A 5,183-nucleotide genomic window follows, 5' to 3' on the forward strand; every position below is an offset into this window, starting at 1 on the left:
ATTTGGTTTCCTGGAGAAAGCACATCTGCGGCTTTTCCATTTTGATCATGTTTTTTAACATCCTAAGTTTTCCGGGGCTATTAAGCCCTCTTAAGTTCCAGGATACAAGCTTCATGGTTCAACTATTGTTGGAGGGCCTGTAGTACTTCGTTAACTTAGCATATCTGCCTGAATCTACCAGGATTTTCCCAACCTCGATGGTTCGCTGGAGGTCTGTTTTCCTTCCTCTCTTTTTGGAATCTTTTGGGTGCAGGCTGCCATCCCAATGACTACCTGGTTGTATCCCTAGTTGGTGTTGATGGAAGGCTCTTGAGATAACCACTTCGAGCTTGTCGAGTTGATGCTCAGATATAGAGTCATATGCTCTTTTTTTGCAAGCTAGTTCTAGTTCCAGAATGTCCAGACCATTTAGATCTATGCTCTCTGGCTCTTCTTCCATTTGCTACACTTGATTGCTTTCTTCTTTATTGATCTCTGAGTCCTCGGGTACGTCTTCCTTTCCGTCAACTTCCATGTTCTTGTGAATCTCCACTGGTTCTTTCTGACTCCTGCTTAGGATAGAAGGGGTGATGATGGGGGAATGAGGTTTGGAGGGGGGATCAGATGAAGGTGGGTTGGAAGAAGAAGATGGGCGAGTAGGGTTGGGTTTAGTGGTTAGGGGTTGATCTTCAGGGGTATGAGCAAGTATATCAAAGCTGTTCTTGGAAGCTGGATCTTGGGGTTTGTTAGGCTTGGGTTTGGTTCCATTCTGAGGCTTTTTATGCGAGCGCTTCCGACCTGTGACTTTGGTGAAGCCGTCTTAGGTTGGGTTATCAAAAGGGACAGGGGTGTTGGCTTTGGCGTTTAGAGGGCGGTCCCTGAAGAGATGCCCTAGTGCATGGCATTTTCTGCACCTAAAGGGCACGTGTTCATAGTCGAGAGGCTGGATCCATTCTTCGTCTCTGTGGGCAAGAGTTATCGACTCTGGTAGAGCTTCATTCAGGCGTATAAAAACACATATTCGAGCATAGGAGATATACTTACGCGATTTGGTTTCTTCTGCCGCTCTGATGTATGTTCCCACTCCATTTCCGATACCCTTGAGAATGTCCTTCTCCCAATATTCATCTGGAAGAGAGTATAATCTGATCCATACTGGGGCCCAGGTGAGGTCTTCTTTATCTGGGTTGAATCTTGGAATCCATTCCCTCAGATATAGTCCTGCTGAGTTAAAAAAGTAAGGCCCTTCTTCCAGGACCCTATATTTGTCCTCTAGACAGAAAGAAATTGCGGTGAAGAAGCCTTTCGGCCCCAGCTGAAGAGTGACATCTCCTTTGGGTTTCCATTTCACCGCAATCCATCCATATAAAGCTTTCTCAGTCAGCCAAAACCCTATGAACTTTCCAATGAGGGCATGATCAGTCATGTACTCTATTCTCCTGTCTATTTTGTCTCCGGGCAACTCTATTCGTGGCCGTTCTTTGGCCACCGGTCGGCATGTAGATGAGGAGATTTTCGGGCTTTGATCTGGAGTTTCTTGTCCTTCTTGCGTGTTGCTGTCCTTGTTTTTCCGATGTCCTGTCTCCTTTTCATCATTTTGCTGCTGTTTCCCTTTGTTCAGGATTTCCTGATCCACTGATCCAAAGATGACGGTTTGCTCAGGCATGTGCTGTGAAGGGGAGGGCTCTGACGCCCCCCCCTGAGGCTGTTCCATTGCCTCTTGCTAGTACCCTGCAGCTCTGTCACGCTGCAGTGAAATTCTTACAGATTTTGTGCGTCTTCCGCGCAGTGCCGTCGGCGCCGTTGAGGGATTTCGCAGAACCCTAGTTCCGTTCTCCTTAGATATCCTTTTGTTACTTATCACAATGAAAATAAATCATTTATTAAATTTATCATTAATGCCCATTAGTATTTAATTTCTATTACTAATGGCAAAGAAACCCTAATGATGGTGGGTTCCTAGTAGAAAATTCAATAGAGAGTCCCAAAGTGATTGTTTGCACATTGACCATTATGTTAAGATGGAATAATACCAAGAGAAGTGGTGGTGTCTGAGGACACCCTTGCTCAGATCCTAATAGCCACTAATATTGAGTTTGTTCCATTTTTAATTAGGCTATATTGAAGATGAATACCATAAGAAAAACCATGAGTTCTCATAAGCCTAGAGCTCCAAACACCATTCCACCTTTAAGTAGGCTACATGGAAATTGAATACCATAGGCAAAATTATGAGTTGTCATAAATTTAGAGCTCAAAACACCACTGGTAACTTCATCGAACCAAATTATCTAAACCACCCTATCAATTCCTCCACCGAACCAAGTTGTCCAAACCACCCTATCAATTCCCCCCTTAAATTTGACTCGTGGAGATGAACACGCTTCCTCCCGTGTTATCCAAACCACCCTATCAAATCCCCCCTTAAATTTGACTCGTGGAGATTCCTCCAGTGTTATCCAAACCACCCTAGTCCCCCGTCCCATGTTACCCAAAGCACCCTATTGATTCCCCCTTTAAATTTGACTATGGAGATTAATCATCTTGTCCCTCGGCCCATGTTATCCAAGTCACCCAATCAGTTACCCCCTTAAATTTGACTCACGAAGATTAACGAATCTCCAATGTTATCCAAACCACCCTAGTCCCTCGTCCTGTGTTACAGAAAGCACCCTATCAATTTCCCCTTTAAATTTGACTCGGGAGATTAATCACCTTGTCCTTGTGCCCATGTTATCCAAATCACCCAATCAATTACCCCCTTAAACTTGACTCGGGGAGATTAACTTGGTCGTGGCCCTGTAAAGAGTTTTCGTATAACCGCGAGTATCTAGAACAAATTTTCAAGTAGGGGGTTAATCAACAATAGGGAAATCTCACATTCCCCACATAGTTGATTGGATTCTATGTCCACTAAGGTGATATCCAAATCACCCTATCACCCTATCAATTCCCCCCTTAAATTTGACTCAGGGAGATTCCTCCATTGTTATCCAAACCACCCTAGTCCTCTGTCTCTATTACCCAAAGCACCCTATCAATCCCCCCTTTGAATCGGGAGATTAATCCCCTGGTCCCTCGGGCTGTGTTATCCGAATCACCCAATCAATTACCCCCTTAAATTTGACTCGGGGAGATTAACTTGGTTGTGGTACCATAAAGAGTTTCAGTATAATTGCTAGTATCTAGAACAAATTTTCGAGTAAGGGGTTAATCAACCATAGGGAAATATCACATTCCCCACATAATTGATTTGATTCTATGTCCACTGATTTAATTTGAATACTATGGGCAAAACCATGAATTGTCCCGAAAAATCACCGATAACTTGATCCAATCAAATTTACTCCAAACATAACAACCCGTGTTATAGTTTAGTTGTGTATAAAACCACCCTATCGTAGAGAACGACACCATACTCAGTGGCGTTCGTAGAGAAGGAGACCTATGTCAGCGGTGTTTCGAAAAGCGTATTGAGATATGGCGCATCAGGCGAGTATGAGCCCGAAATGATTGTTTCTGATGAAGATTCAGACGCTGAGTATGATATTCTAATGGCTACTTTTGATGAAGATACAAAAGCTGAGACTGATGTCGAGGAAGATGATGAAGAGGATGGCACTTCTGCTGCGGAAGCCAGAAGAGGAGAATATATTCAAGGAATTCCATGGCAGATGACAAACATGACAAGGTAGGAATACAGAGATATAAGGATGAAAGAGTATGAAAATCTGACGGATGTTCCTCAATCTCAACTAGATAATATTTGTGCAAATATCCAGAAAGGGGGGAATTTTTACGAATTTGAAAGAAATACGAAATCAGTGAAACCTACATATTCACACTTACAATTAAGAGAATTGGTTTGGGAAACATCAAAGCACGATGTGTATCTTTCATCGGCTTATTCTATTATCCACTGGTCTGCACTAGGTCGTAGATGAACTGAATGTCTTAATGTGAGGGGCCCAGTCGTTGCATCCAAAAGCCATCTAGGGGTTACCCTAGCTGGTTTCAGACAAGTCTAGCTTATGAGCATGGCTGCCAAAAATAATTTACTTGTTGTTGGTGGGTATGGGGGAGAGCTTATCTGTAAGTATTTGGGTATAAAAGGTGCCAGTTATTGTTCGAAGATCTCTAAAAATGAGGGTGGCGACAATGCCAGTACGAATTCGGTATAGATTTATGAGACTCCTGGTGGCGCAACTCGCTTAATCACTGCATCTAATGATTGTGGTTTGCGAATATTTGATCTAAGTAATGGATTTGAACGGATTCAACACTTCTTCTTTCCCTGGGCTGTTAATCGTGCCTCTGTAAGTCCTGATAACAAGTTGTTTGTTGTCGTTGGGGATGATGTTCAGGGTTTTCTTTCAGACTGCTAAACAGGAAAGGTGGTTGCAACTCTTCAAGGTCATTTGGATTACTGCTTTGCCTCTGCTTGGCATCCATATGGTACAGTATTTGTTACTGGGAACCAAGAGACAACATGCAGGCTCTGGGATGTTAAAAACACTTCAACCTCGCTTGAAGTTCTGAAGGGGAACATGGTTCCATAAGATCTATCAGGTTCTCCTCAGATGGACAGTTTCTGGCCATGGCAGAGTAAGCTGATTTTGTCCATATATTTGATACAAAGCACATGTATAACAAGAGCCAGGAGATTGATTTCTTTGGGGAGATAACCGGAATTTCATTCAGTGCAGACATGGAATCATTTTTTATCGGTGACCACGATGAAGCTCCTGACAACCCGTTTAGTAGCCTGCTTGAATATAAAAGAAGGCATCAATCTCTTTATCTTGATTCTTTAATGTGAAATTTCTTGCACTGCCATCACATTTTGAACATTAGGGTATGAAATAAACTTACCAGGGTGGAACGTTGTACTGCCATCACATTTTGAAGATTAGGGTATGAAAAATATATTGTAGTATTTATTTCTAGCTATTCTAGTAGGATTACAATCCTTTGATTGCAAGGTTTATATCTTTTTTGACATGAAATTTTAAATCATAAAAGCCTATTTTAGTCGAACTTATTTGGTTTCAAATGGTAAAATTGTTAAAGGTAAAAGTTTATTTCGGTGAACTTATTCAATAAATCTAGTAGAGATTACGGAGATATATGTACACTTTAATGTTTTTAGTCTAAATTTATAATTTTTTAAAAATAAATATACATTTAAATTTTATATTAAAAAT

At 41.7% G+C, this 5,183-nt stretch overlaps 1 pseudogene; it reads left to right on the forward strand.

Moving 5' to 3' along the window:
* The first annotated feature begins 3,488 nt into the window (after positions 1-3,488).
* LOC149161470 (putative WD repeat-containing protein C2A9.03) lies at positions 3,489-4,798 on the forward strand (annotated as a pseudogene).
* Positions 4,799-5,183: the final 385 nt, after the last annotated feature.

The sequence above is a fragment of the Pinus tabuliformis genome, chromosome 5_2 (genome assembly GCF_031772625.1).
Source record: "Pinus tabuliformis cultivar Carrire ecotype Pingquan chromosome 5_2, CPIR1, whole genome shotgun sequence".
Taxonomy (NCBI): domain Eukaryota; kingdom Viridiplantae; phylum Streptophyta; class Pinopsida; order Pinales; family Pinaceae; genus Pinus; species Pinus tabuliformis.